The sequence below is a fragment of the Nerophis ophidion genome, linkage group LG17, assembly GCF_033978795.1.
Source record: "Nerophis ophidion isolate RoL-2023_Sa linkage group LG17, RoL_Noph_v1.0, whole genome shotgun sequence".
Lineage (NCBI taxonomy): Eukaryota > Metazoa > Chordata > Actinopteri > Syngnathiformes > Syngnathidae > Nerophis > Nerophis ophidion.
In genome coordinates, this window is record NC_084627.1 from 20,575,097 (window position 1) to 20,602,403 (window position 27,307).

A 27,307-nucleotide genomic window follows, 5' to 3' on the forward strand; every position below is an offset into this window, starting at 1 on the left:
GCCGTTGTGTCCTTGGGCAAGACACTTTGACCACCTGCTCCCAGTGCCACCCACACTGGTTTGAATGTAACTTAGATATTGGGTTTCACTATGTAAAGCGCTTTGAGTCACTAGAGAAAAAGCGCTATATGAATATAATTCACTTCACTTCACTTACTACAAAAAGACAAGTTGTATTGTATGTTCACTATAATGCCATTTTTTGTGGTCCCCTTTAATAGAAAAGTACCAAAAAGTATCGAAGTAAATTTGGTACTGGTACGAAAATATTTTTAATTATTAAACAAAACACAAAATGTGAAGGTGTTCCAAAGTAAACTGTGCGAGAAATCACACTAATAACTCTAAAGCCGGTGTTCCCCAGCCCCCTTTGTTAAAGATACAAAGAGTATTGTCCAAATAAACAAGACACAGACCAGATTAAACAACTTATTGATCTAATATGTGTATTTACCCTGCTTCGATGGACTCTGTTTACTCAGGATTAAACATGAAAATGAATAAATCCTCTCCATTTCTGTCTACGTCTAGCAGCTGGCACATGCAGGCCGTTGCGTAACCGGGCAACAGTGGCGGATAGCCGTTAGCGCCAGCTAACCCTTTATCTCTGAACCCGTTGAGGACAGCAGGGGGGAAGGGTTTAGATGGATGATACGCGTCTGGGAGAGTTGCTAGTAAGCTGCCGCGCTAACAAGGAGAGCGCATCTGCCGGCTGGCGTTGCTACCTCTCGCCTCGTTCATTGTAACGCAGGAAGCCATCTTGAGTTAGCACGCCGGGCGCTTTTGCGTGGTCACACCTGTCGCCCCCGGTAACGCCGTACGCTTCCGCTGGGTGGTGCCTTCATTCGGAAAAGGTCAGCGTGATCTGGTAATTGGCATTAAGGTCACGCCACTGGCTTAGCCCGCCTGCTGCTTATAGCGGGCTTATGTAACCAGGAGAGCCCCCGAAGGAATAAGCCGCTAAGACGGGATAGCGCCGCGGCAACAACGATGTCATCTGTGAATCCCTTCCCTGACACATGACACCTGTTCAATTTACCTTAGCGACTCCGCTGGCCTACATTTGAATTCCGCCTGACCTCATTCCGAATCCATCCATCCATACATTTTCTAAAGCTTATTCCCTTTGGGGTCGCTGGTGCCTATTTCAGCTACAATCGGGGGGAAGGCGGGGTACGCTCTGGACAAGTCGCCACCTCATCGCAGGTCCAACAAAGATAGACAGACAGTAACGGGGAGGACTTGCAAACTCCACACAGAAAGATCCCGAGCCCGGGATTGAACTCAGGACTACTCAGGACCTTCGTATTGTGAGGCACATGCACTAACCCCTGTTCCACCGTGCTGACAGTTTAATTTTTGCTGATAAAAAAATTAGGTAATAAAGTAGAAAATGGATGGATGGATGGATCTGATGTGCACGTTTGAGTTTGACCTGATCATTTTAAAAACCTATAATAGTAAATAACAAAATAAACATATGGTAAATGACTCCAAAACAAATTTTGACTTTATTACACAAAGTATATAACCACAGTGAAAAATAAATTGACATACTTAAAATGCAAGAATGTCCTGTAAACATAATGATCCGTGCAAAAAGCATTTGTGTCCAATACTTTTTGGCTGATTTAGCTGTAATTATTTACCGAAAGGAATGAAAGTGGAAATATGGACATGTTATTAAGCGACTTGTTTGCTGATGAATTTCTATGATCAACATTATCAAATATAATAATAAATATAAATAATATACATGAAAATAAGGCTTCACGGTGGCAGAGGTGTTAGTGCGTCTGCCTCACAATACGAAGGTCTTGCAGTCCTGGGTTCAATCCCAGGCTCGGGATCTTTCTGTGTGGAGTTTGCATGTTCTCCCCGTGAGTGCGTGGGTTCCCTCCAGGTACTCCGGCTTCCTCCCACTTCCAAAGACATGCACCTGGGGATAGGTTGATTGGCAACACTAAATTGGCCCTAGTGTGTGAATGTGAGTGTGAATGTTGTCTGTCTGTCTTTGTTGGCCCTGCGATGAGGTGGCAACTTGTCCAGGGTGTACCCCGCCTTCCGCCCGATTGTAGCTGAGATAGGCACCAGCGCCCCCCGCGACCCCTAGAGGGAATGAGCGGTAGGAAATGGATGGATGGATGTATGAAAATAATCATTGCACCTTTGAGACATAAAGGCCTACTGAAATGAGATTTTCTTATTTAAACGGGGATAGCAGGTCCATTCTATGTGTCATACTTGATCATTTCGCGATATTGCCATATTTTTGCTGAAAGGATTTAGTAGAGAACATCAACGATAAAGTTCGCACCTTTTTGGTCACTAACAGAAATGCCCTGCCTTTACCGGAAGTTGATGGCTCCTCACATCCTCACATTGTTTTTAATGGGAGCCTCCAACAAAAAGAGCTATTCGGACCGAGAAAATGACAATTTCCCCATTATATTGAGCAAGGATGAAAGATTTGTGTTTGAGGATATTGATAGCGACGGACTACAAAAGAAAAAAAAAAAAAATCAAGTTAAAACATAAAAAACGGGATTGCATTGGGACGGATTCAGATGTGTTTAGACACATTTACTAGGATAATTCTGGTAAATCCCTTATCTTTCTATTGTGTTGCTTGTGTTTTAGTGAGTTTAATAGTACCTGATAGTTGGAAGGGTGTCTCCACGGGTGTCTTGAGGCCAGTGTCTGATGGAAGTCAACGGCAGCTATATGGACGGCACAAGCTCATCTGATCTCCGGTAAGTGGCGACTTTTTACCACAACTTTCTCACCGAAAACTGCTGGTTGACATTTGGTCGGGATCCATGTTCGCTTGACCGCTCTGATCCATAGGAAAGCTTCACCTCCGGGAATTTTAAACAAAGAATCACCGTGTGTTTGTGTGGCTAAAGGCTAAAGCTTCCCAACTCCATCTTTCTACTTTGACTTCTCCATTATTAATTGAACAAATTGCAAAAGATGCAGCAACACAGATGTCCAAAATACTGTGTAATTAAGCGGTTAAAGCAGATGACTTTTAGCTGTGTGTGTGCGCAGCGCTAATATTTCCTAACAGTCCGTGACATCACGCGTACACGTCATCGTTCCGCGACGTTTTCAACAAGAAAGTCCCGATTAATTTAAAATTGCAATTTAGCAAACTAAAAAGGCCGTATTGGCATGTGTTGCAATGTTAATATTTCATCATTGATATATAAACTAGGGGTGGGCAATATCGCAAATGTGGGTATCGATACCGATCCGATCCGATACCGGACAATATCGCCGATACCGATACCAGAAGTGTCGTCATCTGATGGGGGGGACTTTTGAAAAACAAATTTGTACTTTTGCCTTTATTAATTGATTATGATAATAATACAACACGGGACAACGATTTAAGTCAAAAAATAAAATATTTATTACAAAAGTAATATCAATAGCAATAAAGTAATGCAAATAAGGTGCAAACAACTACTGAACCTGGCTTGTCGCCTCAAAACACACAAACACTTAAGGTAAATAACAAAACTCTAGTTATTGAACAAAGTTGTAAACATGAACACAAAACAAAAGAACTGAAAAATTCAAATAAAAAAGTAATAATATCAATTACAATAAAGTAAGTAGTGCAAATAAGGTGAAAACAAACACAAGAACTTAAGTAAAAAAAGAAAACACTAGTTATTAAATAGTTGTAAAAATGAACACAAAACAAAAGAACTGAGAAATTCTTATCGTTATTTTAGTGCAATAAAACACTTTACAGTTTACAACCAAGACATTAAGTCGCACTGGAAACGCACGCGTGTGTGTGTGCGTGTCCGAGTGAACCTCGGCGCAAATTACACTGATGTGTGTGCGCGAATGCACCAAGCGTCATGTTAATTGTATTTATTTTATTTTATTTTGGGTTGCAGATGAATTTTTAAAGTGTTTTTAAATCTCGTTCGCGACCCATCACTAGGGAGGAGGGTGGAGTGGTGAGGAGCGCTGCGCTCACATTTTTTTTTAAATCGGAGTGATTCGCTTAATTTGGTGAAGTATCGATACCATCACGCCAGTATCGATACGATACCGATACTCACCAAGTATCGATACTGTCAATCAATCAATCAATGTTTATTTATATAGCCCCAAATCACAAATGTCTCAAAGGACTGCACAAATCATTACGACTACAACATCCTCGGAAGAACCCACAAAAGGGCAAGGAAAACTCACACCCAGTGGGCAGGGAGAATTCACATCCAGTGGGACGCCAGTGACAATGCTGACTATGAGAAACCTTGGAGAGGACCTCAGATGTGGGCAACCCCCCCCCCCCCCCCCCCCCTCTAGGGGACCGAAAGCAATGGATGTTGAGCGGGTCTAACATGATACTGTGAAAGTTCAATCCATAGTGGCTCCAACACAGCCGTGAGAGTTCAGTTCAAGCAGATCCAAGACAGCAGCGAGAGTCCCGTCCACAGGAAACCATCTCAAGCGGAGGCAGATCAGCAGCGTAGAGATGTCCCCAACCGATACAGGCGAGCGGTCCATCCTGGGTCCCGACGAGCGGTCATCCCGGGTCTCGACTCTGGACAGCCAGTACTTCATCCATGGGAGGGGGGGACATAGGAGAAAGAAAAGAAGCGGCAGATCAACTGGTCTAAAAAGGTCTATTTAAAGGCTAGAGTATACAGATGAGTTTTAAGGTGAGACTTAAATGCTTCTACTGAGGTAGCATCTCGAACTGTTACCGGGAGGGCATTCCAGAGTACTGGAGCCCGAACGGAAAACGCTCTATAGCCCGCAGACTTTTTTTTGGGCTCTAGGAATCACTAATAAGCTGGAGTCTTTTGAACGCAGATTTCTTGCCGGGACATATGGTACAATACAATCGGCAAGATAGTCTGGAGCTAGACCGTGTAGTATTTTATACGTAATTAGTAAAACCTTAAAGTCACAACTTAAGTGCACAGGAAGCCAGTGCAGGTGAGCCAGTACAGGCGTAATATGATCAAACTTTCTTGTTCTTGTCAAAAGTCTAGCAGCCGCATTTTGTACCAACTGTAATCTTTTAATGCTAGACATGGGGAGACCCGAAAATAATATGTTACAGTAATCGAGACGAGACGTAACAAACGCATGGATAATGATCTCGGCGTCTTTAGCGGACAAAATGGAGCGAATTTTATCGATATTACGGAGATGAAAGAAGGCCGTTTTAGTAACGCTTTTAATGTGTGCCTCAAAGGAGAAAGTTGGGTCGAAGATAATACCCAGATTTTTTACCGAGTCACCTTGCTTTATTATTTGGTTGTCAAATGTTAAAGTTGTATTATTAAATAGATGTCGGTGTCTAGCAGGACCGATAATCAGCATTTCCGTTTTTTTGGCGTTAAGTTGCAAAAAGTTAGCGGACATCCATTGTTTAATTTCATTAAGACACGCTTCCAACTGACTACAGTCCGGCGTGTTGGTCAGCTTTAGGGGCATGTAGAGTTGGGTGTCATCAGCATAACAGTGAAAGCTAACACCGTATTTGCGTATGATGTCACCTAGCGGCAGCATGTAGATGCTGAAGACTACAGGGCCAAGGACCGAACCCTGGGGAACTCCACACGTTACCTTAACATAGTCCGAGGTCACACTGTTATGGTAGACGCACTGCATCCTATCAGTAAGATAAGAGTTAAGCCAAGACAGGGCTGAGTCTGACATACCAATTTGTGTTTTGATACGCTCTAATAAAATATTATGATCGACGGTATCGAAAGCAGCGCTAAGATCGAGGAGCAGCAACATAGATGACGCATCAGAATCCATCGTTAGCAATAGATCATTAGTCAATTTTGCGAGGGCTGTCTCAGTAGAGTGATTTGCCCTGAAACCGGATTGAAAGGTTTCACATAGATTGTTAGACGCTAAGTGTTCATTTAGCTGCTCTGCAACAATTTTTTCGAGGATTTTCGAAATAAAGGGAAGGTGAGACACCGGTCGGTAGTTTACCATGAGGTCAGGATCGAGGTTAGGTCTTTTAAGGAGAGGATGAATAACCGCTTTTTTGAATGCTAGGGGAACAGTGCCCGAGGAAAGTGATAAGTTTATAATATTTAGCACTGATGGACCTAATAATACAAAAAGCTCCTTGATAAGTTTCCCAGGAAGTGGGTCAAGTAAACATGTTGTTTGTTTTATTCCATTTACACGTTGTAAGAATTCTTCTAATGTTATTTCATCAAAACGAGAGAAACTATTTTGGATATTTGCAGTATCCGCCGTATATACAGTCGTATCTGTGTTACTATAACCCCGTTGTAGCTGGGACGCATTGTCTTTAATCTCCTTTCTAATAAGTTCAATTTTCTTATTAAAGAACTTCATAAAGTCATCTGCCGAATGGGTGGAGCTACTGGAAGGAGTCCCTTGTTGGGTTAGCGATGCTACTGTACTAAACAAACATTTTGGATTGTTTTTATTAATGCAGATGAGATTTGAGTAATAATTAGTTTTAGCTAAGGTAAGCATGCGTTTATAAGTTATTAAACTATCACTCCATGCTTGATGGTGCACCTCAAGTTTAGTCGTGCGCCATTTGCGTTCCAGCTTTCTACGTAAAAATTTCTGAGCTCTAGTTTCTTCAGTAAACCATGGCGTACGCCTTTTTGGAGCCTTTTTTAACTTCAGCTGTGCTATACTATCAATGGTTTCGCGCATGGCGTTGTTAAAGTTGTTAGTGAGGTTATCAATAGAGCCCACATACTTTGGGAACGGTGCCATTACCGAGGGCAGTAGGTCAGCAAGAGTTGTCGTTGTGGCCGTATTAATGTTGTGGCTGCTATAGCAGTTATTATTATTTGCTTGCCGAACATGAGTCTGAACTTCAAATTTTATAAGGTAATGATCGGACATTACTTTAGTATACGGGAGTATCATAACTTTGGAAACGGTGATACCTCTGACAAGCACTGGGCGTATCGATACTTGGTATCGATACGCCCAGCCCTAATATAAACTATCAGACTGCGTGGTGGGTAGTAGTGGGTTTCAGTAGGCCTTTAAGTTCAAGAAGTATTAGCAGTGTTTTCACCAGTTTTCATTCGATTTAATAAGCTTAATATTCTTCCCATCTTCATAAAGCATGCCCACTAATGTACATATTTTGTTGAGGAAATGAAAATGTTTTAATTTTTTTTTTACAAAATTATTGGCCGTAAACATGCAGTAAGTGACTTTGTAAATGACAAGAGACAACATTTCTGCAAGTAATTACTTCCAGGTAACGACAAATGGTCCGCATTTATGTCGCCTGCTGTACTGCTGCTGAGTGCTTACAACAAGGTCAGAATGATTGAAGGATAAGGACCAGCATCTGCGCAGCCATTTCACTTCACTCACAATACATAAGCGCTCGCTGGGTTTTCGGGCTGCAACAACGTGGGGCCGTGTATGAATGAGCGGGGCATCTGAATGGATGTTTCGATTGGTTGCCTTGTAAAGCTGCATATATTGTGTGGCCACACAAGGTTATCAATATACATTATTAGTGTGTACATTATTGGTGTATACATTTCTAGCGCTAATAAAATGTGCAATTGGAGTGTACTCTCTATGTAGGGTTGGGTGATATATGGATATTGATATATAGCGCGTTTGTCTCTGTGCGTTATAGAAAATTACCATATCGTTATATATGGCGCTGCTGTAGTGGCTGCTGTTGGCAGGACCTCTGTGCTCTTGTGTCATCCTCTTGTTTTCATGTGTTATTATATTTTTTTTGCCTTTTGGTCCGGGACTCTTTGGGACTGTGTGACAAGGGGTGGCACTTTCCTGACCTCTGTGGTGCTTTTTTGTGGACTTCTGGATCTGCCTCCCGGGAGCCTTTTGGCCATGGAGACCAGCTGCTGGGTCTCTGCTACACCAGAGTCGGTTTGGAGAGACTGGAGGAGATGAGGATGAGGGGACAGGGCTGCGGAGCTAGCACTGAGCACTGGAGGCTTCGCCGTGTCTTGGCTGGGTGAGCAGGTGTCGGACACCTCAGTCACCTTGGACGTATCCTCGCTCATCCATGCGGACTGGACACTGGCCGAGAGTGGAGTCGGCTGTCTTGGTGGCTATGTTGGGTCTGCTTCTGTCTCTGGCCATGCTCCCTCCACCCCAGCGGACGATGGCGTGGAACACCGCAGAGGCCATCACAGTGGATATGTTTCTTTTACTTTTTATTCATAGCTGTATGTAGAAGTGTCAGCTTGTATCTTCTGCTTTAATGTCTTTAATGTCCTCTGTGTTCTTTGATGTTTCCCTCTTACACACATGTAAGAGGGATGTGTACTATGGCTATGAGTTGTTTTTTTCCCTTGGCCTCAGTCTACACACCCTCTCCAGGGCCCAGGCTAAGACCGATTTTTTGAATTTTATTTTAATCTTCTATTTTTTTCTCCCATCCCCCCCCCCTTGTTTACCTGTATCTCATCTTTTTTGTAAGTGGCGCTGGAAGCCGGCAGACCCGTCAGTGATCCTGTTCTGTCTCACTGTAATGTTTGTCTGATCTTGAATGGGATTGCGCCGATAATTTTAATTTTCCTGAAGGAACTCTCCTGACGGAATAAATAAAGTACTATCTAATCTAATCTAATCTAATATTCGTGTATACGTTCTCACGCAGTTGCTTTTAGCTGCGAGCATTACACTACATGCGTTTCCCACTCTTTCTTGTCCCTCCTTCTAAACCAAACGCACCTTCTTACACACGTCACATACTGTCACGTGTGCAATGTCACACGCTCCCCTGGAGCAGAGAAGTAGCAACATGGTAACAATAGCTGTGATGCTAGCGGAGTGGTGCGGGTGGTAATACGAGAGAGAGATGATGTGAATCTGGTAACAAATGGAGGAAGAATTGATTACCAAGAAAAACAGCACCGAGTCCAGCCTCTGACGGTGGTTTGGCTTCAAGCGGGAAGATGTTCGACATTTATTCGGCAAAAGCGTTGCTACAAAAGGTAGCAGCACTGCTAATGTAGCACGTCGTGACATAACTAAAGTAAACAGAATAACACACTTTTATGAAGTATATCTCATCTTAAGTTTAGAATTTGCGAATATTGGTGTAAATCAGAGGATGTATTATTATGTGTACAAACTCCCTGAGTTTGCAAACAATAACAAAAAACACCCAAAATATGGTTTTGTAAAAATAGGAACAAGAAAATGAAAAATGTCCATCGAATCCTTTTAGTATCGTTTATACATTGATATTGTAATAGGTATTGATAGTATTGACATCTGGATCAATCATTTCTATTTTACAAGCTTTCACGGTTAGCTTCTTGTTTCGTCATGCCCAGTGTGTGTGTGTGTGTGTGTGTGTGTGTACATGTGTGTGTGTGTTTTTGTATTTCTACCCTTCTTGAGACATCAACAAGGAAAAGTACACTATATTGCCAAAAGTATTTGGCCACCTGCCTTGACTCACATATGAACTTGACGTGCCATCCCATTCCTAACCCATAGGGTTCAATATGATGTCGGTCCACCTTTTGCAGCTATTACAGCTTCAACTCTTCTGGGAAGGCTGTCCACACGGTTGCGGATTGTGTTTATCGAAATTTTCCACCATTCTTCCAAAAGGACATTGGTGAAGGTCACACACTGATGTTGGTGGAGAAGGCCTGGTTTTCAGACTCTGTTGTAATTCATCCCAAAGATGTTCTATCGTGTTCAGGTCAGGACTCTGTGCAGGCCAGTCAAGTTCATCCACACCAGACTCATGTCATCCCTGTCTTTATGGACCTTGCTTTGTGCACTGGTGCACAGTCATGTTGGAAGAGGAAGGGTCCCGCTCCAAACTGTTCCCATAAGGCTGGGACCATGGAATTGTCCAAAATGTTTTAGTATCCTGGAGCATTCAAAGTTCCTTTCAATGGAACTAAGGGGCCAAGCCCAACTTCTAAAAAACAACCCCACACCATAATTCCTCCTCCACCAAATTTCACACTCAGCACAATGAAGTCCGAAATGTAGCGTTCTCCTGGCAACCTCCAAACCCAGACTCGCCCATTGGATTGCCAGATGGAAAAGTGTGATTCATCACTCCAGAGAAGGCGTCTCCACTGCTCTAGAGTCCAGTGGTGACGTGCTTCAGACCACTGCATCCAGTGCTTTGCATTGGACTTGGTGATGTATGGCTTAGTCGCAGCTAATCGGCCATGGAAAACCATTCCATGAAGCCCTCTGCTTACTGTACGTTTGTGGGCTAATTGGAAAGTCACATTAAGTTTGGAGCTCTGTAGCAACTAACTGTGCAGAAAGTCGGCGACCTCTTTGGACTATGCGCTTCAGCATCCGCTGACCATTCTCTGTCAGTTTACGTGGCCTACCACATTGTGGCTGAGTTGCTGTTGTTCCCAAACTCTTTCATTTTCTTATAATAAAGCCGACAGTTGACTTTGGAATATTTAGGAGCAAGGAAATTTCCAAACTGGATGTGTTGCACGGGTGGCATCCTTTCACAGTTCCACGCTGGAAATCACTGAGCTCCTGAGAGCGACCCATTCTTTCACAAATGTTTGTAGAAACAGTCTCCATGCCTAAGTGCTTGATTTTATACACCTCTGGCTGGGTCAAGTGATTAGGACACCTGATTCTGATTATTTGGATGGGTGGCCAAATACGTTAGTCAATATATAGTGTATGTAACGATCTGTCACTTACTTTCTGATAGTTTTTCGTGTTTTGTACTTTGTTTCCTGTTCAGTGCTCTTATTTTGTCATACTTCCTGTTTACTCCGCTGAGCACTGTTTTTGTCACACTCGCCGTTGATTGGCAGCGGTCCTCAGCTGCGGTCAATCAACATAGGTCTATTTATGTTTCACTCGAGCACTCCTCAGTGCTCGAAGTTAAAACCATGTTGGGAACATCTCCATGCAAGACTGCTTTCTGTTTATATCTTTTACTTTGATGAAATTAAAATCATCTTACCGGCTTTCTGCTCTCCTGGATTTTTGCATACTTGAGGTCACACAACTGCAGCCATGCGACATCCCAACAGTAACTTCGAGCCAGAAAATTGTGACCTCGCGAGAATCCCTGTCGGCAATCCTCAGCCGACGTTCTGGACCGCACAATTCCTGGAGGACTTGAAGGCCAGGTTTGTGCGGTCCCAGCCTACAGACGCGGACCCTCTCCCCGCGGCAACGCCACCGGCTTCGGCTCTCCGACCGGCGCGTCCCCCGCCGCCATCTTTCCTCTCGGCTCAACGGCTGGCTACGGCTCTCCGACCAGCACGTCCGCCACTTCCTGCATGCCTCGCGGCTCCCGCGGCAACGCTACCGGCTACGGCTCTCCGACCGGCGCGTCCTCCGCCGCCATCCTTCCTCTCGGCAACGCTGCCGGCTACGGCTCACCGACCGGCGCGCCCGCCTCCTCCTTCACGTCTCGCGGCTCCTGCGGCTCCGTCGCCGACTGCGGCTCTCCGACCGGCACGTCCGCCGCCGCCATCCTTCCCGTCGTCTGCTGAGCTGCTTCTCCCTGCTCCTACGCAGCTTCCAGCGGCTGCTCCCCGGCTGCTCTTTTTGCCAGCTCCCGCTCTCTTTTTTGGTTCGCCGAGAGCTCCAGTGGAGCCCACAGTGAGGTCGCTTTTGTCCTCCTGCTGGGACTCGGCACGGGACGTGTCTTCGTCCCTCCTCCTGGTCCCCTCCCGCCCGTCCCTGGTTTTCGCACCGGGGGACTCCGACGAGCAGGCACGTTTTCCCGCATGTGTGAACGGTGTCTGGCAGCCACCTAGTGGAGGGGGGCCCACTATACACTGCGGTGCAGCCAGGCACACACCGCTGTCATCCCCGCCAGCGTCTCCTTCCACGGAGACATCTACGTCCCTGGCGGGCTTTCGCCGAGCCCCAACGCCGGCTCCACGCCGAGCCCCAACGCCGGCTCCACGCCAAGCCCCAACGCCGGCTCCACGCCGAGCCCCAACGCCGGCTCCACGCCGAGCCCCAACGCCGGCTCCACGCCGAGCCCCAACGCCGGCTCCACGCCGAGCCCCAACGCCGGCTCCACGCCGAGCCCCAACGCCGGCTCCACGCCGAGCCCCAACGCCGCCAAGAGCAGCACCACGCCGGGCTTCGTCACCGCCGGCATCCGCTATTCCTCGGCCAGCATTTGCTGCTCCTCGCCCGGCGTCATCTGCCGCTTTCACGCCGCCGATGACATCTGCAACAATCACGCCTCCGATGACGCCTGCCGCTTCAACACCGCCGATGACGTCTGTTGCTTCCACGCCGTTGATGACGTCTGCCGCTTTCACGCCGCCGATGACGTCTGCCGCTTTCACGCCGCCGATGACGTCTGCCGCTTTCACGCCGCCGATGACGTCTGCCGCTTTCACGCCGCCGATGACGTCTGCCGCTTTCACGCCGCCGATGACGTCTGCCGCTTTCACGCCGCCGATGACGTCTGCCGCTTTCACGCCGCCGATGACGTCTGCCGCTTTCACGCCGCCGATGACGTCTGCCGCTTTCACGCCGCCGATGACGTCTGCCGCTTTCACGCCGCCGATGACATCTGCCGCTTCCACGCCGCCGATGACGTCTGCCGCTTCCACGCCGCCGATGACGTCTGCCGCTTCCACGCCGTTGATGACGTCTGCCGCTTCCACGCCGTTGATGACGTCTGCCGCTTCCACGCCGTTGATGACGTCTGCCGCTTCCACGCCGTTGATGACGTCTGCCGCTTCCACGCCGGCACCAACATCGGCTCCTCAGCCGCCTCCTGCAGAGGTATCTGTTTTGGCTGCAGCCCCCGCCGCTTTGTCTGCTGTCTCCGGGCCTGCTTCAGCGCGCCCGCCTCCACGTCAGCCGCGGATGTGGCCGTGCCCTGGGCGTCCTCCTCGCGGGATGCACTCGTCTCTTTTTCGGCCAATGATGTGGCTGTTCCGTGGCCGCCCGCCCCGCCAGTTCCAGCGGCGCTCTACGCGCCGTCGCCACCTGACTTTCCCTCGCTGGCTGCGGGGACACGAGGTTTGGCGACCTTCCACCAAATCCTCCTTCCATCCTCCCTTACTTTGTGGACATTTTTTTCCATTTTTCTTTTCCAGGGAACATCTGGTATCTGTTCCTTGAGGGGGAGGTCCTGTAACGATCTGTCACTTACTTTCTGATAGTTTTTCGTGTTTTGTACTTTGTTTCCTGTTCAGTGCTCTTATTTTGTCATACTTCCTGTTTACTCCGCTGAGCACTGTTTTTGTCACACTCGCCGTTGATTGGCAGCGGTCCTCAGCTGCGGTCAATCAACATAGGTCTATTTATGTTTCACTCGAGCACTCCTCAGTGCTCGAAGTTAAAACCATGTTGGGAACATCTCCATGCAAGACTGCTTTCTGTTTATATCTTTTACTTTGATGAAATTAAAATCATCTTACCGGCTTTCTGCTCTCCTGGATTTTTGCATACTTGAGGTCACACAACTGCAGCCATGCGACATCCCAACAGTGTACCTTCCATATGAGGACCGGTGAACAAGTTAGGACCGAAATCATGGTCCCAATAGGGAAAACCATTGCATCTAATAGAGAGCCAAATACTGGAGTCCGTGAAGATTGCTCCAAAGTCATCCTCGAAAAAACCCGCCAGGTGAACAGCTGATTTTACGACTTTCAGTGCTGATGTAAGACAACACCCGTCCCATATGTGACCACAGGATGAACAAATACACTATGGTACTGAGACTATAGTGGCCATTAACAGTTAGCTTCTACAGCTGGGTTGCCCAAAGTGCAGCACAGGGGCCATCTGTGGTTCGTGACTCGTTTGTCACCGGCCTTAAGCACGTTACAAAAAACAAATATCTCATTTGCACCCTTGGTGGTGAAATCTATCAAAATTAGGGCGGTCCCATAAAGGAGGGATTTTTCAAATTGACTGTGTGTTGCTTTTAAAGGTGCTGTCCCTCTGGTCAACATATGAAATAACAAGTGTGTGTAAAAAAAAAATGCAATTCCTCCCGCTCTGGTCAACATATGTAATAACAAGTGTGTCTAAGATATAAATATGTATATATATATCAGCGACATGCTGTCAGGGGAGGCAAGTGACGCAGTGCCTCACCTGCCACCAGATGGCTTTCTATGTGATTTTGGTGTGGTTCCTGTATATTTTGATAATTTTCATGGTCAAAATCTCGGAAATTCCATGTTCCCTGATCAAAACAATGCAGCAGATGAGAAGTGAGGCAGACACAGGCGATGCCTCCACGGCTACACACAATGTGTATTGGGCGTGCGTGCGAGGGGGCTCATGCTTGTTGCCACGTGGAAAAGGTAGGTCTTGAGGCGGCAAGTACCTCTGCCTCAAGGTAGGGGGCGATATATTGTCAACTCAATTGGGAGAAGTGGGGGCGCTCAAGTTAGCAGACACAGGTCTCTCCAGTGGAAGCCAGCATTTTTTTTATTTTCCTTTTTTTTTAACTGTATTTATAACAAACATGGCATTTTTATTACAGTAAGCCAGCGTTTGTGGGTGTTTTTTGTCGGATGCAAAAATATTTTTTAATTTCTCGGAATGAAATTGAATTAAATTAATGTTTCTGCCAATATGGAGGATTATATACTGTATCCAAGATTAAATACTTCTCTAAACTGGACTTTAAGACAAAATGAACGCGATTATACAAAGTACGTTTTCATGGAGGATTGCTATTGCTGCTTCAGATACAGAAAGGTAAATTTCGTTCACAATACTTGATTTATTTTGTTAAAAGCAAATGGGACCAAACAGTATTTAATAACAACTTTATCAAACGTTTTTATGAAAGCGAATAACTCCCTTTTTTTCCCTGTAACTCTAATGTGCAACCAAAATCAACAATGACTAGAGCTGCACATATAAATATAAGTTAAAAAAAAAAAGAAGAAGAAAAAAAGTATGTATGCATCACCTGGTGTTTAGTTCACCACACGTCACTGATACACACATATATATATAGTATAGTATAGAAAAAATCTCTCAATTCGGGGGCATCCCACACTGTAATCCAGTATTGACTTGATCAGCTTGTTGCTATAATTGACAACACCACTCTCTCTCTCTCTCTCTCTCTCTCTCTCTCTCTCTCTCTCTCTCTCTCTCACTAAACAGTCAGTGCACATGCAGCTCATGACCCTGGAAATCCCATAACAGGCTCTGCCATGTGCAGCATCCCTACTTCTTCCACACAGGAGGAAATAACCATGACAACTGGTCAACATTCAGTGTAAAAGACAACAGTGTATTCAAACAATTACCCCAGCATTATATTTTGTTGTTGGGGGTGTAACCATTGCGCTTGACACGTTCCTAAATGATTCTGGTTCCCTCCTTACGCTGTACAAGACAGTCAAAATCTGTTCAAAGCACAACACTACTACACTAATACAAACTATAATATCAAACATACATTTCTTACAGTGGCAAATACAATTTAACTTATATTGGCTTTTATTAGATTTGTGCAGTGAACCTACAGGACAGGAGTGTCAAATTTGTTTTCATTAAGTACCACATCGCAGTAACGGCCCCTTTTTAAAAATACTTTAAATCATGTATTTGGGTTTTACATAACCTGTGATTAACCCTGATTAATTGCATTTGATTTGTTTTTAAATCATTTGACAGTACTATTATAAATGTACAATAATCTCATGATATCATTACACAACTTGATTATTAGATTTTTTTTAATGTAAAAAATTAATGGACAACTTGCTTTGAAATCATAAGTAAAGGTGACAAGCAGATGTTTTGTGATTTTTTTTTTTTTTGTCATGATCATGTTTTGTGTAAGTTTTGTTCTGTTGGTTTTGGAATCCCTTTTTTGTGCACCCCTGGGTTTGTTTTGGTGACCATGGGTGCTGATTGGTTTCAGCTGCCTCTGATTAGTATCCGGGATGCTCACCTGTTGCCGGGCACTATTCACGTTGTTCGCCTCACACTGGCTGGCTTTGTTGTTTGCTGACTGCCACTGTTACGTTTAGATATTCTTGATTCCTGTGCTAAGTTGTTATCCTCGCTTCTGTGTGCGATCGGCGCACATCCCTTGTTTTCTTTCCTGCATGTTTGCACTGTGTATGATTTATGAGGAATAAATCATAACCTACCTTCACGCTGTCGTCCCAAATTGTCTGTCTGCATCTTGGGAGAACAAGCATGCAACCCCGACGTGACATTTTTATCTTTACAAAAATATTTTGTAATACACTATATACTGAAACTATATCTGGCATGATCAGTCAAAATTAAAGTTTAAGATATGCAAATTATTTTCTGTTAAAATCTAAATAACAAATGCATTTGGTATTTTATTGACACATTATTTCCAGGTTTTTGCTGGCCACATAAAATGATTTGGCGGGCCCTATCTGGCCACCGGGCCTGGGTTTGACACATTTGACCTAGGAGTTCAGTATGAGTGCACACAATTGATGTGCAGTCAAAAACTAAATAAATAAATAAATCTTTGCAAGCATGTTGGTGACTTAAAAAAAAATAAAAATAATAAAAATAATTAAAAAAAATAAAGTAAAAAATAAAATATATATATATATATATAAGAGATGCGCGGTTTGCGGTCTCATCCGCGGATAAACCGCGGTTCGGGCGGGTGACGAAAAAATAGATTTTAATTGGATCCGGGGGGGTGGCGGCTGAACCATTTGAAAATATTTGATATACATGGTTCTGGGATCGGAATCCTTTACCAGTCAAAGAGCCATTTAAGACCCGTGTCTCAAAGCGACGAAGACAATGGGAGACGCTAATATTCTCTAGTATGACTGTCGGCAGTAACCTAGATAGTAAGTATTACGACATGCTATGAAGCCATTGGCTTTATCGCATTCAACAACATGTTCGAACCATTTGTCAGTCCAGCAACATGTTGTGTGTGACTTCCGCAGCAACACGCACATGATTGCAAGGCATACTGGGTGACACAGAGTACACTAATGGTTGTGATACAAACAATTTTAACACTCTTAGTAATATGCGCCATGCTGTGAAGCCACACCAAACAAGATTGACAAACACATTTCGGGAGAACATCCTCCCAGTAACACAACATAAACGCAACACAACAAATACCCAGAATCCTTTGTATCCATGACCCTTCCTGACTATTTAATACACCCCGCTAGCAGCAAACATCGCCACCCCCCCGTGCGTCGGTAAAGTGGGCGGGGTTGGGGGCGCGGGTTTGTAAAATATATTCAGGAAGTGTCACGGATACAAACGATTCTGGGTATTTGTTGTGTTGCGTTTATGTTGTGTTACTGTGATGATGTTCTCCCGAAATGTGTTTGTCAATCTTGTTGGGTGTGGCTTCACAGTGTGGCACATATTAGTAAGAGTGTTTATATCACAACCATCAGTGTACTCTGTATCACCCAGTATGCCTTTTAATCTTGTACGTGTGATTGCGGAAGCTGCACACAACATGTTGCCGGACTAACAATCGGGTTGTACATGTTGAAGGTGTCAAAGGCAATGGCTTCACAGCACGCCCTTATTCTTGTCATCAGGATGAACGCCATTGGATATTCGCAAGAACGTTAGCGGCACCCATTGTCTTCATTACTCTGTAAAAGGGGTTTAAATAGCTCTGTGAGTGGTAAAGGTGGCTGACCTCTGATGTGTTTCAGCGGGCGGGTGGCGGGCGGTTGCGGTTCTGATAAAATGTTGGTTCGGGTGGACAGCGGGTGGATGACAACTTTGGTGATGCGGTTGCGGATGATATAATTGCCTATCCGTGCATCTCTAATATATATATATGATATATGTATTTCAAATGCTTAATTATTTTTGGAATAATAATTGACAAATAATATGAGTAGTTTTGCATAGTTTGGAATACTGCAGTCCAATATGATATATGTATTTCAAATGCTTAATTATTTTTGGAATAATAATTGACAAATAATATGAGTAGTTTTGCATAGTTTGGAATACTGCAGTCCAGGTATATGAATGTGTGTTGCTGCATGATATATGCCTGTCTATGAATAAAAGTTTCAATCAATCAATCAATGCACCTTCTCCAGCCATCCACATGCCTTAATCTCTATCTGACCGACCACATCAAACATGAGGTGGACGTGGCCAAATACTACAGCATGGTCATGCTGGACCTTCAGAAGGCTTTTGACACTGAACCACACTATACTGTTGGATAAGCTCAGAGCAATTGGATTTGATGAAACCTCAACGAGCTGGATGCAATCTTACTTGGAGGGGAGGAAACAGGTGGTAGAGGTGAACAGCACGTGTAGCGTCATTTGAAAAGTCACCTGCTAGAAAATGAAGAGTGATTACGCCGCATGTCAACATCTCCATTCGGTGCCACACGCCCACACCATCAAAATGCCGAGGCAAATATTTCCAGATTAACACCATATGAAAAAAATTGTCAACAACAAAAGGAGATCATGTCCGCAGTAACCTACCAAATAGCGAAATATTTGATTTCCTATTATGCAGGTCATTTTTGTTTGACAATTATTGTATTGTGTGATGCAAAAGTGCACTTTGTTTGTTTTAAACCATTGTAGTGGCGTTCTGTACAAAAAGTGCATTTTAATTTAGTGTTGTTTTGATATGTCATCTTAGTGACATCATGCACAAAAGTGCACTTATAGCTTGTTTTAAAATGTCTCTGACAATCTTGCACTTTCCGTTTTGGAAATGACATGAATGTTTGTGGCACTGCTTAAAGGCCTACTGAAATGAGATTTTCTTATTTAAACTGGGATAGCAGGTCCATTCTATGTGTCATACTTGATCATTTTGCGATATTGCCATATTTTTGCTGAAAGGATTTAGTAGAGAACATCCGCGATAAAGTTTGCAACTGGAGAAAAGCCCTGCCTCTACCGGAAGTCGCAGACGATGACGTCACATGTGTGGGGGCTCCTCACGTATTCACATTGTTTTTAATGGGAGCCTCCAACAAAAAGTGCTATTCGGACAGAGAAAATGACAATTTCTCCAATAATTTGAGCGAGGATGAAAGATTTGTGTTTGGGGCTATTGATAACGACAGACTAAGAAAAAATAAAAAATAAACGCGATTGCAACCGCGTTGCATTGAGACGGATTCATATGTTTTTAGAGACATTTACTAGGATAATTCTGGGAAATCCATTATCTTTCTATTGTGTTGCTAGTGTTTTAGTGAGTTTAACAGTACCTGATAGTCGGAAGTGTACGTCCACGGCCAGGTGTTGACGCGCAGTGTCTCAGGGGAGTCGACGGCAGCTGTACGGGAGGCTGCACACAACATGTTGGGAGATATGGTAAGTGGCGACTTTTTAACCGCAATTTTCTCACCGAAACCTGCTGGTTGACAAGTAGTTGGGATCCTTGTCCGCTGTGATCCATAGGAAAGTTTCAACTCCAGGAATTTTAAACAAGGAATCACCGTGTGTTTGTGTGGCTAAAGGCTAAAGCTTCTCAACTCCATCTTTCTACTTTGACTTCTCCAATATTAATTGAACAAATTGCAAAGGATTCAGCAACACAGATCTCCAAAATACTGTGTTTAATTATGCCGTTAAAGCAGACGACTTTTAGCTGTGTGTGCAGCGCTCCTGCTTCCTAAAAACCTGTGACGTCTTGCGTACACGTCATCATTACACGACGTTTTCAAGACGAAACTCCCGGGAAATTTAAAATTGCAATTTAGTAAACTAAAAAGGCTGTATTGTCATGTGTTGCAATGTTAATATTTCATCATTGATATATAAACTATCAGACTGCGTGGTCGGTAGTAGTGGGTTTCAGTAAGCCTTTAATAACTGTTTAATAAATACAGTTTTGGTCAATTGACTTGGTTGTGATTTTCCTCTCTGCATGAAAGTTTAAAATGAGCATATATTAATGCAGCATGAACAAGAATGTTTTAATGTAGACACATAGAATCATCATACTGCTGCGATTTATGCATCAAGTGTTCATTGAAGGCTAAGGCAAAATATCGAGATATATATTGTGGCCTAAAAATAACGAGATATTAAAAATAGGCCATATCTCCCAACCTTTTGTCAAACTACTTCCAGAACGTAGATGACCAGGGGGAGCTCCACAAACCACGTTAAACCCAGATTCCGATCTAACACAGGCCTTAAAGGCCTACTGAAACCCACTACTACCGACCACGCAGTCTGATAGTTTATATATCAATGATGAAATATTAACATTGCAACACATGCCAATACGGCCTTTTTAGTTTACTAAATTACAATTTTAAATTTCTCGCGGAGTTTCCTGTTGAAAACGTCGCGGAATGATGACGCGTGTTTGTGACGTTATTGGTTGGAGGGGACATATTAGCCAAGCTGTTGTGATCTGGTTTCCGGATCACACTTCTCTAGTTTTTTTAGTCCCTTTTGTATTTTCCTATTCTGTTTTGATCATGCTATGGACTCTGCAGATCCCTTTGTTACGGCACTTCCTTGTTTACATTCGTCACCATGGCTACCTAATTACGCCTCCCACACGCACTCCGGTTTGTAATTATAGTCTTTGTATTTAAAGGGGAACATTATCACCAGACCTATGTAAGCGTCAATATATACCTTGATGTTGCAGAAAAAAGACCATCTATTTTTTTAACCGATTTCCGAACTCTAAATGGGTGAATTTTGGCGAATTAAACGCCTTTCTGCTTATCGCGCTGGAGGCGATGACGTCAGAATGTGACGTCGCCGAGGTAACACACCCACCATTTTCATTTTCAACACATTACAAACACCGGGTCTCAGCTCTGTTATTTTCCGTTTTTTTGACAATTTTTTGGAACCTTGGAGACATCATGCCTCGTCGGTGTGTTGTCGGAGGGTGTAACAACACTAACAGGGAGGGATTCAAGTTGCACCACTGGCCCGAAGATGCGAAAGTGTCTGCCGCCAGACCCCCATTGAATGTGCCAGAGTGTCTCCACATTTGACCGGCGATGCTAAGGCAGACATGGCACAGAGATGTATGGATAACCTGCAAATGCATTTTCAACGATAGTCAACGAAATCACAAAGATGTTGACTGCCAGTTAATCGATGCTAACATGCTACGCTAATCGATGCTAACATGCTATTTACCGGCGGTGCTAAAGCAGACATGGCACAGAGATGTATGGATAACCTACAGATGCATTTGCAACTATATTACGTTTCCTTCCACCCACATTTTATGCGAAAAAAACACTTACCAATCGACGGATTTAAGTTGCTCCAGTGTCACAAGATGCGAAAGTCCTGATCGTTTGGTCCGCACATTTTACTGGCGATGCTAACGCAGCTATTCGGCCATGCTATGGCTATGAATAGCGTCAATAGCTATTCTCTCAATAGCTTCAGTTTCTTCTTCAATATTTTCATACTCCAACCATCTGTTTCAATACATGCGTAATCTGTTGAATCGCTTAAGTCGCTGAAATCCGAGTCTGAATCCGAGCTAATGTCTCTATATCTTGCTGTGGTATTCCCATTGTTTGTTTACATTGGCAGCACTGTGTGACGTCACAGGGAAATGGCCAGTGTCTTCGCAGAGAGCCGAATATAAGGCACTTTAAAGCTTTATTTAGGGATATTCCGAGACCGGTAAAATTTTGAAAAAAACTTCAAAAAATACAACAAGCCACTGGGAACTGATTTTTATTGTTTTTAACCCTTGTGAAATTGTGATAATGTTCCCCTTTAAGACCTTCTGCTACCTAAGTTCCGCCTGGCCAGTTTGTTTGCTTGTCGCAACAGTTACGTGAGTTTTGCCTATTTTGTATTCTCTCTGCTAAGTGTAGCTTGCCTCCGCGCGCTCGGGTCGCGCCATTAAGGACTCTGTACTCTGACTTTTGCTTGTATTAGCTTTTAGCTTTCTGTGCTAAGGAACACCTTTGATTTGCTCTTTTGCAAAAGTGTTCTTTTGAAACTTTACGTTAAAGCCTATTCTTACCTTCACTTCTGCCTGCTGTGATCCTGTGCACTGAGGGTGACACTCCACGAGCATCCACGGTGCCGAACTTACGTAACACCAGCACCACTTACGGCTAAAAGTCGTCTCTTTTCATCGCGCAATTACACTGTATTTTGGACATCTGTGTTGCTGAATCTTTTGCAATTTGTTCAATTAATAATGGAGAAGTCAAAGTAAAAAGATGGAGGTGGGGAGCTTTTAGCCTTTAGCCACACAAACACACGGGGATTCCTTGTTTAAAATTCCCGGAGGTGAAGCTTTACTATGGATCAAAGCGGTCAAGCGAACATGGATCCCGACTACATGTCAACCGACAGTTTTCGGTGAGAAAATTGTGGTAATACGTCGCCTCTTACCGGAGATCAGCGGAGCTTCTGTCCTGCTGCAGTTGCCGTGACTTTCCTCAGAGACTGTGGCGTCAAAACACCCGTGGCCACACCCCTCCGACTATGAGGTACTATTTAACTCACTAAAACACTAGCAACACAATAGAAAGATAAGGGATTTCCCAGAATTATCCTAGTAAATGTGTCAAAAAACATCTGAATCGCTCCCAATGCAATCGCCTTTTTTTTTTCCCTTCTAGTCGTTCACTCTAAATTTCCTCATCCACAAATCTTTCATCCTCGCTCAAATTAATGGGGAAATTGTCGCTTTCTCGGTCCGAATAGCTCTTGCTGCTGGAGGCTCACATTATAAACAATGTGAGGATGTGAGGAGCCCTACAACCCGTGACGTCACGCGCACATCGCCTGCTACTTCCGGTAAAGGCAAGGCTTTCTTATTAGCGACAAAAAGTTGCGTACTTTATCGTCAATGTTCTCTACTAAATCCTTTCAGCAAAAATATGGCAATATCGCGAAATGATCAAGTATGACACATGGAATGGACCTGCTATCCCTGTTTGAATAAGAAAATCTCATTTCAGTAGACCTTTAACTAATTCTCCTTCAATGCCACATCAATATGGAATGCACTACCAACAGGTATAAAAAAAAAAAAAGTGCGTCTCAATCCTCCTTCAAAACCGCATTAAAAGAACACCTCCCGGCAACACCAACCCCAGACCAACACCCTCCCACCACCACATCCCACCTTGTAAATAATCAAATGTATATACATGTTCTTATGCTTTCTGAGCTCACTATATTCACTGCTCTGTACAGACACTGTTTCAATGTCCATTTCTTAGATGATGTAATTGTTGATGACTGAAGTGCTGATGAGCTGGCGCCTTGTCCAGGGTGTACTCCGCCTTCCGCCCAAATGCAGCTGACATAGGCTCCAGCGGTAGAAAAGGATGGATGGATGGATGAAGTGCTGATCTCAACCAAACCTAACCCCCTCCTTTACATTGTAAATAATGTAAATATTTCAATGTATATACTCCGATGATTGACATACTTGTGTGATTACTGTATTATGATGATAGTATATATTTGTACTATGAATTGATTGACCGCGACTTAAACAAGTTGAAAAACTTATTTTTTAGTGGTCAATTGTAAGGAATATGTACTGAACTGTGCAATCTACTAATAAAAGTTTCAATCAATCAATCAGACGTCAACCACGGGAAACAACACAAACAAAAACAAACTTACAGGCTACTTTGTACTTTGGTGTGTCCGTCCAAGCCGTGGTGCCTCCGGTGGTGGCTTCCAAGAAAACGATCCCCTTTAATGTTTTTTTTTTTTTTTTACCGGCAAACGAGGGAGCGCACTTCACCTGCAGAGCCGAGCGGTGTAACGGTGAGCGAGCTCCCGGTTTGCAGTATCGCCAGCCTCTGAGCGAGGGAGGGGAGGGGAGGGGGGCGGGGGTCGGGGCGACTGGATGCCACAGGCCACGCCCCTCTCACGTACAGCCAGCTATGTACAAAACAAACACAGCTCTTTAGATATTTTGTCAAAAATGAATATGCAAAGTACAAAATGGAGTATTTAATAATGAATAAATACACAACTCAAGGTACAAACCCATATTATAAAAGAACACATCGTTATTGCAAGTTTATGTTAACTTTATTTTTGTTACAAAACCCATGTAAATTGAGAGGGGAATATATTTTTGGTTCCGGTTTGGTCACATTGTTGGGGGGAATATTGATATGTGACGCAATTAACGAAGAAGCATATGCAAGTGTTTGATGGGAAAGACCTTAATAGAGTCTCGGATTTAAAATAAACTTTATTTTCTTGGAGTTTATGAGGCCAATGAGGTATGATTATTTATGATATCTATGTGGAATTAATGTGTTTTCTTTTATTGGCTGTCAGACTTGTAAGTTCTGTTTTCTTATTGTATTATTTCCTCTTTTTAATCTTTTTTTATAAACGTTTATTTATAAATTTAAAAATTTACAAACAGTTGAAAATAATAACCAAAGTAAGTACAAAAACGGTAAGAAAAAAAGAAAACTAAAAAAACAGTACAAAATAGCGCCAGGGGGTTGTACATTCAAAGTAACTAAAATAGAAAGCAAAAAATATCCATTCATCCATCCATTTCCTACCGCTTGTCCCTTTTGGGGTTGCGGTGGGTGCTGGAGCCTATCTCAGCTGAATTCGGGTGGAAGGCGGCGTATACCCTGGACAAGTCACAACCTCATCGCAGGGCCAACACAGATAGACAGAACACATTCACACTCACATTCACACACTAGGGCCCATTTAGTGTTGCCAATCAACCTTTCCCCAGGTACATGTCTTTGGAAGTGGGAGGAAGCCGGAGTACCCGGAGGGAACCCACGCAGTCACGGGGAGGACATGCAAACTCCACACAGAAAGATGCCGAGCCCAGGATAGAATCCAGGACTACTCAGGACCTTTGTATCCTGGGCTCGGCATCTTTCTGTGTGGAGTTTGCATGTCCTCCCCGTGACTGCGTGGGTTCCCTCCGGGTACTCCGGCTTCCTCCCACTTCCAAAGACATGTACCTGGGGACGCAACCGTGAAGCCCCTATATATATATATATATATATATATATATATATATATATATATATATATATATATATATATATATATATATATATATATATATATATATATATATATATATATATATTGATATATATATATTGATATATATATATATATAACCGCCATATAAGCCCCTCTATATATATACATATATATATATATATATATATATATATTGATATATATATATGTATATATATATATAACCGCCATATAAGCCCCTCTATATATACATGTATATATATATATATATATATATATACATATACATATATATATATATATATATATATATATATATATATATATATATACATATACACATATATATATATATATATATATATATATATATATATATATATATATATATATGTATATATATATATATATATATATATATATATATATATATATATATGTATATGTATGTATGTAGGTGTGGGAAAAATCACAAGACTACTTCATCTCCACAGAACTGTTTCATGAGGGGTTCCCTCAATCATCAGGAGATTTTAATGGAAGCATTCACATACAATGGTTTATATAGGGCACAGAGTGGGTGGGTACAGGCAGGCGTAGGGTGTGGTGATTGGCTCATGTGTTACCTAGGAGGTGTTTCTGTCTGTGGCGGCATGTTGAAATGATTTCACTGCGCTTGTTGAGGGATGATAGATCTGGATGATATATAATAAACAGTTTCTCTTTCAAGCATAGGTTGCATGTTTTATTACCACTGTTGTAAGGTGTGCTGGATGCAAGAATTTGCCATGTTATTGAATATTCAACATTATTGTCTTTGAGGTTCCAAATGTGCTTGCTGAGTTCTGTAGAATTCCGCAAAGTCTGGTTTCTAAAGGAGGCCTTGTGATTATTCCATCTGGTTTTAAACGCTCCTTCGGTTAATCCTACGTACGTGTCAGACGTGTTAATGTCCTTGCGTGAGACCTATATATATATATATATATATATATATATATATATATATATATATATATATATATATATATATATATATGTATGTATGTTCAAAAAACAGGGTAATAAAATAAGTTTGAATATTTCTCTTTTGGTCTATGCTTTCTATGGGATTTTGGTGTGGTTCCTGTATATTTGGATAATTTTCATGGTCAAAATCGTGGAAATTCTGTGTTTCCTGATCAAAATAACCCAGCAGACCAGAAGTGAGGCAGACACAGGTGGTGCCTCCACGGCTACACACAAACGCAGGCCATGAGGCAGCAAGTACCTCTGCCTCAAAGTAGGGGGCAATATATTGTTCAATGCCTCAGCAGTAATCTGACTTGACACACTGGTAGAAATGGGGGCGCTAAAGCTAGCAGACACATGTCTCTCCAGCGGAAGCCAGCCTTTTTTATGGCATTTTTATTAGAGTAAGCCAGCGTTTGTGGGTGTTGTTGCTGCTTCAGGTACAAATACAGAAAGGTAAGATACACTCACAATACTTGATTTATTTTGTTAAAAGAAAATGGGACCAAAAAGTATTTAATAACAACTTTGTCAAATACTTTTTGGACCAATTTGTCATACCATATTATCATTATGATAATGTTTTTATGACATCAAATTACTCCCTTCGTTTTCCTGTTATTCTAATGTGCAACCTAAATAAACAATGGTTAGAACTGCTCATGAATTTAAGTTAAAAAAAAAGAAGAAAAATAACCTCCAAAAGTATCTATGCCTCACCTGGTGTATAGTTCACAGCACATCACTGATATATATATATATATATATATATATATATATATATATATATATATATATATATATATATATATATATATATATTAGGGGTGGGCAAATTAAAGCGTTAATTACGAGATAACGCATCAATCTATTAACGCCGACAATTATTTTATCGCACATTTGCGTATGTTGTTTACATGCTTTTATTTTGTTAACGCCTTTTCTTAATAAAATGGCGACGCCCGGACGGGCTTAGGCGTCGAGGGGCTCTTGGTAAAGATGGAACATTTGGCAAAAATACCGGACAATTCTGCAAATTTCATGGCTGGCTTACAGCGTGGTCACTCCGGGATCACTTACGACCGCCAGACAATTCTGAATGTGGATAGATCGCACCGTTTTGGACTGAATGACGCGTGCTTGCTAGACCGGCTAGCTAGCATGGGAATACTTTGCCGGCTACATCCAGCGGCCTGTGAAGCAGCGGAGTATATGTGTTGTCTGTCTATTTATGAATCATGCAGACGAGGAGTGTTGGCTGAGTTCTTAACGTTTACTTTCAGAGCGTGCATATCACAACATACAAGATGCCGTCATGGCGACACAACCTATACCGGGCTACCGCGCATGCTCGTCACTCCTGTTGC

General features: G+C 43.0%; 1 protein-coding gene across 3 annotated transcripts in view; it reads right to left on the reverse strand.

Annotated features, from left to right (window-relative positions):
• Positions 1-23,745, reverse strand: part of prlra (prolactin receptor a) — a 69,595-nt gene extending 45,850 nt beyond the window's left edge. For all 3 annotated transcript variants that reach the window (XM_061876496.1, XM_061876497.1, XM_061876495.1), the window contains exon 1: positions 23,574-23,745. The gene's annotated coding sequence lies outside the window, so the exon portion shown is untranslated. The remainder of the gene's footprint in view (positions 1-23,573) is intronic.
• Positions 23,746-27,307: the final 3,562 nt, after the last annotated feature.